The sequence below is a fragment of the Rousettus aegyptiacus genome, unplaced genomic scaffold, assembly GCF_014176215.1.
Source record: "Rousettus aegyptiacus isolate mRouAeg1 unplaced genomic scaffold, mRouAeg1.p scaffold_m13_p_1, whole genome shotgun sequence".
Classification (NCBI taxonomy): Eukaryota; Metazoa; Chordata; class Mammalia; order Chiroptera; family Pteropodidae; genus Rousettus; species Rousettus aegyptiacus.
In genome coordinates, this window is record NW_023416284.1 from 65,003,781 (window position 1) to 65,020,631 (window position 16,851).

A 16,851-nucleotide genomic window follows, 5' to 3' on the forward strand; every position below is an offset into this window, starting at 1 on the left:
ACCAAAGTGTGAAATGTGATTTAATGATCAAAGGCACCAGGAAGATCCACGTAAAAACCCTATAACCTGGAAGCAACCGAAGTGTCCTAAGATAGATGACTGGATAAAGAAAATGTGGTACATATATGTAATAGAATGCTACTTGTGAAAAGATGAAATACTGCCATTTGCGACAACATGGATGGTTCTTGAGATAATCATGTTTAGTGAAATAAGAAAGAAAAGGTAGAAAACTATATGATTTCACTCATATGTGAGATACAAAACTGAAAGCAACAAAAAAATGGACACGGACAGTGGATTAGTGGTTACCAGACAGAATCGGGGGTGCAGGGGGTGGGGGGTAAAAGGGATTAAATATTTGGTGATAGAAATCTAGCTTTCAGTAGTGAACACACAATGGAACATATATATGACATACTGCTGAATCGTACACCTTATTTGATTTTATTAATCAATGAAACCCCAATAATTTTTCATTGAAAAAGAAAAAAAAAACCACTATGGCCTACAGAAGTCCACACTAGCTCCATGAAAGGAAAGAATATCTAAGTAGAGGGCTTTGGGGATGTGAGGACTAGTGGGACAAGGAGAAGACATTGGGTTAATACATTCCAAAAGGAAAAAGACAGAGGCTGTGGTTTATTTTCAAGAGTAAAGAGCTGAAACGAGAAGCTAAGATAATCACAATGCAGTCTAGACAGAATGGCTTGGCAGAAACACAGGGACCCATTTTATATCAACAAACAATCTCTTAAGGCAAACTGACACATAAAAGTACATTAAAATAAAATTAGTGGAAAATAAGTGTTAACTAAAGACTTTAACACAGCCTCATGTCCTTGGTAGAGAATAAGAAAATAAATTTATTACAAAGGAAAAATAAAATTGGCTCCTGCTTATACTATAAAGCTCAAAGATGATTGCTGGTCTAGCCAGAAGGTCATTTCTTGACTACAGACTACAGATCATTAAAAGTTTCTAATTTACAAGTATATTCCTCAATTTTACACTTTCCATGCTAAGCTAGCTCTGATGGATACTGTTTTACTTAAACCAAAAAACAGGTTGTCTCTTTATAATCCCACACTTTTCTAATCATTCTTACAACCCAAAGTCATGAGTGTGCCTATATACCATCTTTACAATTTTAGTTTTACTGATCTGTAGAATCTGTTTGTGTGGGTATATTCTGTATCCTTAATAAGACCATAAACTTCAGGGAGCATTTTCTTTTCATTTTTATCCACCCACACAGTTAATACTAAAATGTAGCTACATGATCACAGAACTTTCCTTAATTTTACAACGAAAGAAGATGGAGAACGGTAATACACAGCTTCACATTTGAATTACTAACGCCACCCACTATATCAGAGACTACCATTCTTTTTACTAAAAAGTTGCCCAAACATGAAATATCTTAACACTTCAAATATTGTCTATTACCTTAGCTTCATCTCTTACCCCACTCCACCTTACTGAACTTTATGCTGCAGAGATATCTAAGTATTATTGTTTTGGGAACATATGGTACTATTTCAAATCTCTGGGCCTTGGCACATGCTCTTTCTTCTCACTGGAGTACCTTTCACCCACTTGAGCATCTGAAGTATCTTCTTGTCCTTTACAACTCACTCATTAGTCACCTCTTCCCGGATCCCCCATGTCTACCCTAAAAATTCTACGATTCTTTCTTCTGTGCTGTCTCTATACCTGGAACACACTTCTATTGTTGCACCAAGTATACTGTATTGTAATTAACCTTTTTATATGAATTTATTCCAGTAGACACAATTCCAGGCTCAATAAAAATTATCCAGACAGAAGAGAATGGAGAAATAGGGGGAGAGAGAGACCCAAAGAAGTTTCTGTGACCTCTGTTATGCAGGAACCATGTCTTATTCACCTCCATATCTCCAGGGAGTAGGGAAGTACTTTGGACGCACAGTGATCATTAAATGTTTGATAAATTCATTTGACATAAACCTTACAGGAGAAAGAAGTAAACCACCTTAGCATAAAATTCTCAAAAGGAAAACTACACTAATCAAAACAATGTGTTATTTGAACCAAATCAACTGTGGTGCACACAGTACATTGGAGCCCAGCTTGAGAACCTATGGAATCTTAGTGCCAGAGCTAAGCTAGACACTTGGAATTCAAAGATAAGACAAGATTCCCTGAAAGGCTTCATAGTTTCAATGGAGAATCAGATTCATAAAAAGATAATTATCATGTAATATGATTAAAACTACATCCAGGACTTGTTCAGAACACCATAGGACAAAGAAGAGATAGATAGATCTTATCTATCTAGAAGTGATGGGTGTGGTGAATGGGAGGGAGGGAATTCAGGAAGGCCAGAGTGTTAAGTAGAAGGAAAGGGGTGTGGTGGCAGAGAGAAAAACATCAATGGAATACACGCCGGGGAACATGGCTACCCGCAAAGTAGCCCAGAGAACTGTATTCCAACGCAGATCTGAGCTCTCCCTGGGGACTCTCTGAACTAGTTGGGAAAGAGTGTGGAGGAAGCCAGAATTTCCACAACTGGGAGGCCAATGCAGAGTGAGAAATGTTTACTTGCTGCTGTTATGGACACTTTAATTATGTTTTCAATCCCAGGTTGCTTTGTCCAATGTTGTTGCATAAGAAAAGTATGAAGTACTATTCCAGTCCACAAGGAGTTTACGATTGTGTTTGGAAAGCAATTGCGTTTTAGTTTTTAAGTGCTACAGAAACACACTTTAGATGGAAAAATTGTGAAAGACTTCCCAGAAAAGGAAGGAATGAAAACAGAATGCAATTATGATATCAGACCAAGTCCTGAGGATATTTATAGAAAAAGTATGTGTGAAAAAAATTGAAGTAAAATAAGGTAGCATATACAGGCTTACTAATTAAGAGAAGAGAGCTTAGAGGTAGAGAGTTTAAAAAGAAAAAAAAGACAATTTGCTACATTCTGAGTACCTTTGAGGATAGCAGGAGGGTTGGAAGCTAGGAACCAGACTCAGGTGAGAGAGTGGCTGACTACAGGGCAAAGTCTCGGGCAGGATGTCTCAGAAGTAAAAACAATCTGGAGAAAGATCAATTCCTCGAGATTGGGTTACAGCCAGGAACTGGATCCAGGGGAAGGACCTACAATATTCTGACAAAGGAGGTGTCTCGAAAGATTTCCTGAGTTGGGAGCAGCAGATACAGAAAACTATCCAAGAAATCCTCATTTAAGAGGTGAGTTATTAACTGTCCCCACCTGGAACAGACAGGCGGCTCTCAACAAAAACTCTAGAACTTAATCACCTTGTGCTGCCCAGTGTTGGCAGGCAGGGAGTGAACATGTGGAACTGTCCAGAGCCAGCAAGGTAGTAGATTTCTGCTTTTCTCTTCAGATATCTGAGGAGGGGTGATCAGGAGGGCTACTTATTGCAAGAGATGGAGCGTGTTAGGTTTGGGTGTGGCTAAAAGTTTGTTCTCACCTCTACTTACAAGTACTAAATCAGGGTAGTCAAGAAGAAGAAGCACAATCAAGTCATCTACAAGAGGTGCGAGGCAAGAGACCAGGAGTTCTGTCCTCCGTCCCTTGGCACGCCAATTACCTGGAAATCCATCACACTTGAAGGTCATCAGAATGTGGTTTTATTGTTTACCCCTGGTTGGAGGACACTACACAAGGGTATTAAGGCCTCATAGTTGTCTTACAGTGTGCTTTTAAATTTAAAATTTTTAAATTGAAAAGGTTAATGCTTTAAATGCTCCCTTTTACATTGTTTTAGCTAATACTATAGTTTGAATAATATTTGTATTCTCTCATTTCACTGTTTAATAAAACCTTAGTTGTTCTGGCTCTTATTCTACTAGTTTATTATTATTAAGACTTTTTTGCTCAATAATAGCATTTTCATCAATTTTCCTTTAGTTTTTTCACTGAAAACAATGCTCATTTCAAAAGCTGAAAAACATAATAGATTAATCATACATAACCATTTAATTTGTTTAATTAGTATTTCCTTTCAGTCTTTTTTCTGAGAAGTTATTCTTTTCTTAAAAAAACATTATTGTACTGTAATCTTATTTAACTGAACTTCTAAATTTTGTGGTAAACAGTGCCCCACGAAGAGGAGTTTCCAAATGAATTGCTTGTGCCTGATGACACAACTTTGTCCTGGGGGAATAACAACTCATAAGGAAATTGCTTGCTTTTAAGTTTAATCCAGATGCCACAAGATACACATTCCTGCAGATTCATCAGTGTGCTCAGTTCCATCGGCGTGGTTTACTAGGATGAAGAGTCTACTAAGAACCCGTGATGACCTTCTACTTACTGGTAGTCGTTCCAAAAGTTTTCCAGGCCTTTGATAACATATACAGGTTTCCCCAGCTATCCAAAAGTAGAGCATTCCTATGTCAGCCAAAATGGCATAAATCGAAGAAGCAATTAACTACCTTAGGACACATCTTGCTAACAGACGCACAAAATAAATTGTGATGAAGCACAGATCCTCACAGACATGGCTCTAAGCTATAGTGGCTTGATGCTGAGATGCTGAGTGTGGTTCCCAGGGAAGAAGTTTAGTGGGGCCACTCCTGCTGCTGGAGGTGGGCTCTGTCTCTGCAATGGCTTGCTGTAAAATGAACGCTGAATGTTATTTTCACTTTTTGACTTTTTTTCATAAAAGTGAAAATCCTCCTCAGATTTCTTTTGGTTAGTGAAAACAGGTACTAATGTAGGTTTTTGTAAATAGTGAAGTGGCTGGCATAAATCGAACTTTTAAAAAATGTGATACCTGTATTCTATTCTTAAGTGCCTCATTTTGATTTTTCAGTCAACTTAGTGCTTTCTTTTGTTTTGTTTCAACAAGGTTATATGAATGGTGGGCATAGTGTTGAACCCTGGCATACAGAAATGTTTGTTACCACCACAAATGAAACGAAATGCATCTAGGTATAACATTCTCTAGTCACCACCTTTTCCTCTGAAAATTTTGGATCACTTTCTGACATTTGATGTTATCCATAGTCACCATGTTTTCCATAGTTTTCATCTATTTTACTTTTTTTCCAAGTTCCACGAAAATGTCTCGAATGTTTTGCACATCACTGCTTTAGTATACCTCAATGTGAATCCTACTTTTCATGTCTCCAATTTGTATTTAAATTCTGCTACTGCACGTTCAGAATTTAAATACAAATTGGAGACATGAAAAGATGGATAAGTAGACTATACTTATCCATCTTTATTGCCCCTTTTCATCTCAGTCTGCTTTTATACTTTTGTTTCAGTTCCATAGAGGCTACGTCTTTCTGCATCGACACAGGATACCAGAAAAGTTTGTAAAATTTTTTATAGCTCTTAATATAAATAAGTTTAAGAAAGTTGCTCTTCCTTTAAATCTTCACAATAATGTTTCCTTTCCCTTGTCCTAAAGTTTTTTAAGTCCCATATTATATGTGACCTCTTATTTGAGGATGAAAAAAACATCCAGACCTGGTATTTGACAAGAAGGAAATGCAACTGCCACAGGCCCTATTCTATCAAAGTATGTGCTAGTGTATTTACTCTAATCTACAGGTTTACAGTTGAGTTGATGGGCATAACTTCTGATCTAATTCTTGGTGTCTAACAGGCTTCCATCTGGTACAGGTCTGCTAAACTGAGATAAGGTCCAACTACCAGGCTTACTGATATGCAGAAATGATGAAATTTTTTTTTAAAAAACATTACAATCTCAAGTTTACTGTTCAACATGCTTTTGATTATGAATAACAGAAAATCTGTCTCTAATTTGTTTCAATGGAAACAGAATTTATGGTCAAATAACTGGAAAGTTTTGTACTATGGTGGGATACAGGGTTGTTGTTTTTTTTTTAACTTATTATGGAAAATTTCAAAACTATACAAATAGAAAGGTAGGATGAACCCCTATGTACCCATCACCCAGGTTTGACAATTTAAGATTCTGCTATTCTTGTTATCACCTAGGCCTCTACCTTCTCTCTATTCCTACTTGTCATTCTTTTAATGGACTTTTTTAGGTAACATTTACATAACACTTCCATTTCATCAGAAAGTTCCCTCATGTCTCTTCCCAGTCAACCCACAGGTCCTCAACTCCAGCCCTAGGTAAAATTTGTTCCAGTTTTTTTTCACCAGAGACAAGTTTTGCTTCTTTTACAAGTTCATAAAAATGAAATCCTTCTGCATATCTTTTTAATGTCTGGTTTCTTTTATTAGTGAGCAGTATTCCATTGTGTGCATATAACCACAATTGTTTACCTATTCTCCTGTTGATTAACACATGGGTTATGAAATTTGTATAAGGTGAGTAAACTGTGAGCAAAGCTGCTATGAACACTCTTGCACATGTCTTTTAGTACATGTTTTGATCTCTCCTGTATACATATGTAGAAACTGAATTACTGAGTCAAAGAACAGGTGTATGTTTAACTTCCTAAGAAACTGCCAAAAAAACTTCCATCCAGTGTATGATAATTCCAGTTGCTGCACATTCTTGACAACATATGGTGTTTAAAGTCTCACTAAATTAGGGCATTTGAAAGAACAGGAAGTATCTCATTGTGGTGTCTTGTATTTTTATGCTTATTAGCCATTCAGGTATCTTTTTTTGTGTGTTTTTAAGTCTTTTCAATCTTTGGGGGCATGTCATTTATGGAGTTTTAGGAGCAATTTATTTTATATTCTTGATACAAGGTTTTTGTCAGATATGTTTTGTGACTCCCCTACACCTTTATCTGTGTGTTCTGCATTCATATTTATTTCCTTAATCGCATCTTTTAATGAACATTGCATCTTTTAAAGTTTGATGAACTTTAACACACGAATGTTCTCATTCAGTGTTATTGTTTTCTGTGCCTAGGAAAATTCTGCCTCTCAAGTTGCGAATATATTCTATATTTTCTTCAAAAAACTTTATAATTCTAACTTATACACTTAGATCTCTAATCCAACTTGAATTAATTTTTGTGTATGATATAATATAGGGACTGAGGTTAATTATTTTTTTCCAGATAGCAGTAATTTCAACTCCATTTCTTCAAGCGTTTCTTTTCTTCATGAAATTGCTTTGGTGCTTCTAGAAAAAATCAACTGATTGTATACATGTGCCTATTTCTGGACCTCTATTTCTATCTACTTCTCTGTGTATCTGTCCTTATACCAATACCATGTGTATTGATTATTGTCACTTTATAACTAAGCCCTGATGTCAGAATAAGTCCCCCAGCTTTGTTCTCCTTTCTCAATATTGTTTTGTTAATTCTAAGTCTTTGGCATTTCTATACATTTTAGAAATCAATTCATCTGTTTTTATTTGCACAACAAATTGGCTAGGATTATGACGGGCACTACATTGCATCTAGAGATTAATCCTGGAAGAAGTGATATGCTAACAAAATAAGAGAATTCCAATCCATGAACATTATACACCTCCATGTATTTACATCTTTTAAAATTTTTCTCAGCATTATTTTGTACTTTTCAGTATAAAGCTGTGCATGTCAAATTTATTCTATTGATGTAATCTATTGATATAATCATATTTCCCCCTTATTCTGTTAGTATAATAGATTATACTTATTTTTAAATATAAAACCAATCTTATATTTCTGGGATAGAACCCATTTGGTCATGCTGTATTAATCCTTTTATACAATGCTGGGTTCAATTTGCTAATATTTTGTTAAAGAGCTTTATGCTTTATGTATTCACAATAGATTTTAAAAAATGTTTTGTAATGTCTTTACTATGTTTTAGTATCAGGATTATATTGGCCTCATAAAATTAGTTGAGAAGTGTTTCTCCCTTTATTTTCTGAGTCTGTAAATTTGTTATAGTTTCTTTCATAAATGTTTGACAGAATTTACCAATGATAATCTCTGGGCTTGGAGCTTTCTTTGTGGGAATGTTTTTTATTACAAATTTAATTTCTTTGACATAAACAAGACTGACTATTCAAATGTTAATTTAATTTAGTCATTTTTCTCAAGTTGTATTTTTCCAGGAAATTTTTTGTTTATTTTACTAAGTTGTCAAATTTATTGGCATAAATTGTTCTTAGAATTCTCTTATTTTTTAAAGTTGATGGATCTATAATGATACTCCTTCATTTCAAATATTTGTAACATGTTTTTCTAAGAGTTTTTCAAATATACTGATCTTTTGAGAGAATCTGTTTGGCTTTGTTAATTTTCTGTGTTGTCTATTTTCTATCTAACTGAAATATGCTACTTTCTTTATTTTCTTCCTTCTTGGGTTTACCTTGCTTATATTTATCTAGATTCTGGAAAGTTACATAATAAATTATAAACTTTCCTCCTTTCTATTATAAACAATTAAAGCTATAAATTTTCCTCTAAGCAATGCTTTCACTGCATCTCATAAATGCTAACATGTTTATTTTTCATTATCATTCAGTTGAAAATATTTTCCAATTTCCTCTGCGATTTTCTTGATCTATGGGTTATTCAGAAATACACTGCTTAATTTCCAAATGTTTGGGAACTTTCCAGGTATCTCTTTGTTATTGATTTCTAATTTAATTCCATTGTGATCAAAAAACATACTCTGTTAGATTTCAGCCTTTTGAAACTTTTTAAGACTGGTTTCATGGCCCTGTATATGGTTGAGCTCGGTAAAGTTCCAGGGTACCAGAAAAGATTCTGTATTCTGTAATTGCTGAGTGTTGGGTTCTATAAATATTAATGAGGTCAAGGTGGTTAACATATCTGTAGATTTTTGACCCAGTTGTTCTTTTAATTACTTTAAAAGGGATGTGCAAATCTCCAACTACGATTGTGGATTTAAATCCTTTTCCTTGAGTTTTATCAGTTTTATGCTTCATGTATTTTGAAGCTACATTATGCACATGCATATTTGTGATTATGTCTTCCTCATATATTGAGTTTTTATCATTATAAAATGTCCCTATTTATCTCTGGTAAGATGCCATTTTTAAGTCTACCTTTGGCCATTATTAAAATATCAATCCTAACTTTTAAATGATTCATGTCTCAATAATATATCTTTTCATCTTTTTTCATCCTTTTACTTTCAACTTTAATATCTTTGTTTTAAAAGTGTATGCCTTATTGACATCTTATAGTTGGGGTCATGCTTTTTATCCAGTTTGACAATCTCTGATTTTCAATTGAAGTGTTTAGTCTAATATTTATATTTGATTTGGTTTAATTTAGATTTACCATTTAGCTGTTTCCTATTTGTCTCATCTGTTTGTTTGCTTGTTTCCTGTTCTTCCTTTGTAGTTAACTGAAAAAGGTGTTTAGCATTCCATTTTTATTTCTTCATTGGCTTTCTAAAAACAGCTTTATTGAAAGCTGTTCAATTCAGGTACCATAACAATTCACCCACTTAAAGTAAACTGTTTAAAAAACAATTAAATGTTTTAAAAATTTACATGTGTGTGCGTGTGTGCATGCGTGTGTGTGTGTGTGCGTGTGCGTGTGTGTGTGTGTATGTGTGTGTATGTGTATGTGTTCAATGAGTTGTATAAGTGCAACCAAAATCTAATTGTAGAATACTTTCATCCCCTACCCATTAGGTGTCCCTCCTCATTTCCCCCCTCACCCACTCGGCCCTAGCAACTACTAATCAACTTCCTCTCTACAGATTTGCCTATTCTAGACACTTCATATAAATGGAATCACACGATACGTGGTTTTCTCTGACTAGTTTCTTTCATTTGGCATAATGTTTTCACTCAAGGTTTATTCATGTTGTAGAATGTGTCGATACTTCATTTTATACAATATTTCATTTTATGGATAGCTCACATTTTATTTTTCTGTTAATCAACTGATGGACATTTGGGCTGTTTCCATTTTTCGCTATTATGAATAATGCTTCCATAAACATTCATATATCTGTTTTTGTGTGGCTATACATTTTAATTTTTCTTAAGTATATACTTAAGAGTAGAACTGCTGAGTCATATGTAGCTCTATGTTAGACTTGTTGAAGAACTGCTAAACTGTTTTCCAAAACAGCTACACCATTTTACATTCCCACCAACAAGGTATGAAAATTCCTATTTCTCCACATCCTGGCCAACAGTAGTTACTATCTTTTTGATTATAGCCATCCTAATGGGTATAAAATGTTATCTCATTGTGGTCCCATTGACTTTTTAGCTGTAACTCTGGATTTTACTGGTAGCGTCAGAAATTAAAATATGCATTTTTAACTTAACACTATCTAGAGTTAATACTGTATTACTCAATGTTAAATACTGTCATTTTATAACAGTATAGTTCTATTTATCCCAATCATTTGTGCTACTGATATAAACTCAAAAATACACTGCTATAAATTTTGTTTTAACCACTAATACTTCCTTTAAAGAAATTAAGAGAAAATAATAAATACTCTTTTATATTTACCCACATTTTGTACCATTTCTATTGATCTTCATTCATTTCTGAAGATATAAGTTATCATCTAGTGTCATTTCTTTTCAGCCTGAAAAAATGCTTTTAGTATTTCTTATAGTACAGGCCAACTAAAAATCAGCTGTAATTTTGTATTATTGGTCCCTTGTGTGTAAAGTGTTGTTTTTCTCTGGCTGCAGCCAAGATTTCAGCAGTTTGACTAAAATGTACCTCATGTGGTTATCTTTGTAATTTATTCTTCCTGGGGTCTGCTGTGCTTCTTGGATCTGTAAACTTATATTTCTGCCAAATTTATCATTATTTCTCAAAATTTTGGCCTTATTTTCTCTTTCCTCTCGTTTAGAGACTAATTACATGTATGTTAAACCACTTGCTATTGTCAAAGAGGTCTCTCAGGCTCTGTCTAGTTTTCATGACTTTTTTTCTCTCTTGCTCTTCAATTTGAAAATTTTCTCTTGATTGGTGTCTTTAACTTAATTTTCCTTGACAACAAATCTGCTGTTAAACCCGTTCGATTTATTTTTCATTTCAGTTATTGTACTTTTCTGTGCTATAATTTTCACCCCAAAATAGTTTCTCCTTCTCTGCTCATCTGCTCAATCATTACGTGTATATTTTCCTTTCTAATCCTCGAGCATATTTATAATGGCTGATTAAAGGTTCTTGGCTTCTAATTTGAATATCTGGGTGAGCCTGGAGGTTTGATATTGACTGATTTTTTTCTTCAGTGTGATCATATTTTCCTGTTTCTTCATATGTCTAGTGACTTTTTTTATTAGATACTATACATTATGTTTATGTTGTCAAGACTCTGGATTCTGTTACATTCCTCTAAAGATTGATCTTTGTTCTAGCAGGCAGTTCATACGGCTGGACTCAATTCTCAGATTGTTTCCCTGCCATCAGCAACTGCTGAAACCTCTGCTCAGTTATTTTAGCTTACAGGTACTGCTTTTTCATTGTAATCCCTGGGACACATGGGAGTTCAGCAGCTTTTAAATGCAGGTTTGGGGAGTGATCTTTATGTAAGATTTTCTCCCTAAGTTCCTAGTTGCTCTGCTTAGTCCTGAACCCTGTTATCCATGATCACCTTTCCTTATGAAACCAGGCATGGATTGGGGACTACCCTCAAAGGCACTTTCTTTCAAATTAAGTTTCTCTTTTCTTTGGTTCCTTTGCAGTGCCTTCAAATAGTTGGTCACACACATCATCTGTGGAAAATTAGTGTGAGCAATCTCTTATGCCATTATCAGAAGCTGGAAGTACTCAGTGTTGTTTTGATTGAGCATCTCAATACTGTCATCCAAAAGTCAGTTTCTTTGATTCTCCATTCTATCTTCCAGAGGTTCATCTTCATCCTAAGGGTGATTTTCCAAATTATCACAAGATGAAACCAGCAGCTACCAGAGGCACAGGCTATCTCCAAATCCAAAGAAAGAGAAAAAGAGTTTATTACTACCCAACCATCAAACATGGTCTTGGGCTTCACTCCTCCAGAACAGATCTTTAAAACCTATAACCACCCTTGAACTAAACATGATGACCAGTAAAATGCCATGAGCTAATTGGCTTAGGCTTGGGTTAATTGGCCACATCCTCCCTCCAGCCTTATTTTTTATTTTTGCTCTTTGAAGGCCTAAAACCCCAGCTCCATGTCCTTTGTTGCTTCCTTAGGCCAGGGGGATGTAGTTGCTGTTATCATCTTCCTTAAGAACTTATTGTGGCTCCCAAGTTTAAACATATAGATTAGTTCTAATTTTCTGATTATCACAGGACTGAAGCCTTCCCTCCTTACCTTATGTGGCCCTTAAAACTACAGCTCCTACTCTCCATTGTCCTTTTGGCTTTACCTTTCTTTTTATGCCTGGGTTTTAGTTTCCTCTTCGTTTCTAGTATCTGAAGATTTCCTTTTTCTCTTATGTATTTTTTTTTAAACTAAGAAATCGAGTTTATTTTTTATTGAGCATTTCCATGTATTTGAAGAAGAAAGCAAGAGGTATCTTCTCATATCAGTAAATCAACCATAAATCACCTTCCTTAGCCTTTAGGGTAAAGTACAAATTCTTTTAATATACAGGGCCCTTCATAATATTATTTACCCCTAAGGAAAGAATTCTTTGTAATTTCCTGATTGTGGTATGCTGTTTCTTACCTCTATGCCTCCTTAGATACTGTTTTGTCTGTATAGAATATCATCTCCTCAAGGTGCTCATTCCCTAACACATAGATTTGTATCTAGTCAACTGCTACTTACCCTAAAAATCTCAAATGAAGCATGACAAGAAGCCTTTTCTATCACTCTTTCCTCCTTCCCAATCCAGACTACCACGGTCCCTTCCTGCATCCTATAACACCCTATACACACTTCTGACAGAGCCAATATCATCTCAACTGTTGATTTACTTTCCCCACTAGACTATACAGTCTTTGAAAAAGTATACATAATTTATTACTTTCAGGACTTCACTCTTTGGTATATAGCAGGTATTTAACACATGTTTGTTGAATGAATGAATTGAGAGACATACTCTTTCTTACTTTAAAAAAATAATAAATTTATTTTTAGAGCAATTTTAGATTTACAGAAAAATTGAGCAGAAAGTATAGAGAATTCCTATATATTCCTTCTACTCCCTGTCCTCATTTTCTTGCATTATTTGGTACACTTGTTACACCTGATACCCAACATTAATAAAGTCCATAGTTTACATTAGCGTTCACTCTTTGTGTTGTACAGTTCTATGAGCTTTAAGAAATGCATAGTGTCATGTATCCACCATTGTAGTTTCACAAAGAATAATTTCACTGTCTTTAAAATCCCTAGTTCTCCACCTTTTCATCCTTCCCCACCTCCAAACTCTGAAAACTGCTCTTCTTTTTACTGTTTCCATAGTTTGGACTTTTCCAGAATGTCACATAATTGAAATCATACAGAATACACAGGCTTTTAAGATTGGCTTCTTTCACTTAGCAATATGCATTTAAGTTTTCTCCATGTCTTTTTGTGGCTTGATAGTACATTCTTTTTATTGCTGAGTAATATTCCATTGTTTGGAAAATAATCCTAAAATTTATATGAAGCCACAAAAAAACCGAATAGCCATGGCAATCTTGAGAAAGAAATCTTGAGAAAGTTGGAGGTATCACATTACCTGATATCAAACTATAATAATCAAAACAGCATGGTACTGGCATAAAAACAGATACATTAATCAATGGAACAGACTAGAGAGCCCAGAAATAAATCCGCATCTATATGTTCATTTAATATATGACAAAGGAGATAAGAATATACAATGGAGTAGAGTAAAGACAGTCTCTTCAATAAATGGTGCTGGGAAAATTGGACAGATACGTATAAAAAAAGAAGCTGGACCATCCTCTTACACCATATACAATAGACTCAAAATGAATTAAAGATTTAAATGTAAGACCCGAAACCATAAAACTTTTAGAAGAAAACATAGGCAATAAACTCTCTGACATCACTAACATCTACTAGAAATGAAAGGGCACAGGCATTAGATTTCTTTAATAATTGTCTACAATAGTCAGAAATTTTGAGTTTTATTTCTGAAATGCAAATACGATGTAATTTTTCTGCTTAAAACCCTTCGAGATCATTCTGAAAGCAATGGAGAGTAAAATGTAGTGATACAAGAATAAATGTAGCAAGACCATTTAGAAAACTTTTGTAATGAACTAGGCAAATTAGGATAAAGACCAAAAATAAGGCAGTGGCTTTGGGAACAGAAAGAAGATAGCTCTAAGACCAGGAGACTAGATATGCAGGGAACATAGATTAGGATAGGATATATTTTTTAAAAAGGAATGGTAGCTATATTCACCAATCCAGGAAATATAGGTAGTAGACCAGTTTTAGAGTAAAAGAAGCTTAGTATGGTTTTGGACATGATGAATCTGGATGAAACTGGGATGGTGACAGGATTTTACAAGTGGTGAAGTCCAAGACGCAGTTGAATAAATATACAGGGTTAGAGCTCAGTAAATAAGCAGTAGTTGAAATTATTAATATGAATAGAGTCACTTAAGGCAAGTAAATAAAGAAAAATAAAAGGCAAATAATCAAATCCTAAGGACCATGAGCATTTAAGTGGTGAACAGAAAATAGTACCCACACGAGAAAAAACCTAAGCAATACTCAGAAAGGCAGGAAGAGAACAAAGAGAGTTGCATCACATAAACTAAGGGAGACAAAATAGGATAATGATTTAAACCCAAACAGATCTGTAACAACATGAAATATGAATGAACAAAATATTTCTGTTAAAAAACAAATATTGACAGCCTGTTAAAAGACAAAGATTGTTAAACTAATAAAAACAAAACAAAATCAAATGGTGTGGTATTCATAAGACTTGCATGTAATTTAAGAATACAAAAAGACTGAAAGTAAAAGAATGAAAAAAGTTATACTAAGCAAACAAAAACTGAAAGAAAGCTGGTGTAGCAATAGCTGGTACTATACCCGATAACACAGCTATATTAGTACCAACCAAAATAGACTTCAAGGGAAACTTCCTAACAATTAAATGTGAAATCATGAATATACAGCATTTTTGGATAACTATGCTCCTAATTATATAACTTCAACATATGTAAAGCAAAAATGACAGATCACAAGGAGAAACAGATGAATTCACCAGAATAATTGCGGGAGATTTTAATACCACTCTCAATAATTGTTAGAATAAGTAGACCAAAAAAATCAGTAAGACTGGAAAAGACCTAAATAACATCTGAATACCTCACCAAAGAAGACATACAAATGGCAAATGAGCGTATGAAAAGATGCTCCACCTTATATGCCATTAGGGAACTGCAAATTAGAACAACAATGATATTCCACTATGCTAAAATTCAAAACACAGTAACAAATACTGACTAGGATGTGGAGCAACAGGAATTCTCACATTGCTGGTGGAAAGCAGTTTGATAGTTTCTTATAAAATGAAATACATTCTTATAATCCAGCAATCAAGCTCTTTGGTATTCACCCAAATGAACTTAACTCATTTGGCCAGAGAATACTTGCCAGCGGAATAGCGTTTAGTCTGAGATAACGCATGGATTACAGTCCTAATTTACTCCCAAAGTTTGCCACAAAATATCTCGCTTTTATTATTACTGACAGTCTTTGAAAACAAATGACATCATTCTGTTTATAGCATTCTGTTCTTAGTAATGGTATTTCCATGTACAAAATATAGTAATTCTCGATCGCTGAAAATGTCAAATCCTAGAAAACATAGTATTCCTTCATGTGATGTTAAATTAACACTGGCAGCAAGCTGTACTTTTTTTCTAAATGGGAAAAGGGTTAAAACTTAAATCCACACAAAAACCTACACAAAGATGTTTGTAGTAGCTTTATTCGCAGTTACCAAAACTTGGAAACAAACAAGAAGACCTTTAGAAGATGAATAGATAAATGAACTGTGGTACATCCAAATATTAAATATTATTCAGTCTTAAAAAGAAATGAGCTATCAAGCCATGGGGAAAACCTTAAATAAATATCATTACGTGAAAGAAGCCAATCTGAAACAGACTATATACTATATGATTTCTATTATACAACATTCTGGAAAAGGCAAAACTATGGGGAAAGAAAAAAGAACAGTGGTTGCCAAGGTTTAGGAGGGAGGAAGGGATGCACAGGTGGGACACAGAGGACTTTCAGGGCAGTGCATTACTTTATATGATACTATAATGGTGGATATAAATCATTATACATTTGTCCACACCCATATAATGTACAACACCAAGAATGAATCTTAATGTAAACTGCGGTTTTGAGTGATAAGACATATGAGTGTAGGTTCATCAACTGTAACAAATGTTTTATCTTATTTTTAAATTAAATAGCTAAACAACATCCAAGAAGTTAGAAAAAGAACAGCAAAACAACTAAACTAAAAGATGAAATGGAAAAAAAATAAAACCCAAGGAAATAGAAAGGAATAAAAAGACAAAAACTAATAAACGATGACCCAAAGATCAACAAAATGAAAACTTTGTCCCTTGAAGAAAAGTTCGCAGAAGAAACAGAAAATATAAAACTAAGAAAGGAAAAAGTGCCAAGAAAGCAGACATACTCAGTAGTACCCAATGTCATAAAAAAAAAGTAGAGTAAAAATTGGACTGAAAATTGCCTGATGACTCTAACAATAAGAAGACCACTGATAACCTTAGCAAGAACAGTTTAAGTGAAATGGAATGAAGTAGAACAAGTTTCTAAATGGAAAAAAATATATATCCTGGACAAGGTAACATTAATACTGATATTATACATCTACAAGAAGCTTTATGTTATTTATTTTTACCTTTGCACAGTGTCTTATGCATAGATGCTCTAAACAGTATTTGCTGAATCAATTCAGTTGGATGAAGAAAGGACCACATACA

General features: G+C 34.3%; 1 protein-coding gene across 4 annotated transcripts in view; it reads right to left on the reverse strand.

The window, feature by feature from the left end:
* The window catches only part of DIPK1A (divergent protein kinase domain 1A), a 90,793-nt gene that overhangs the window by 46,475 nt on the left and 27,467 nt on the right, over positions 1-16,851 (reverse strand). The window lies entirely within an intron of this gene.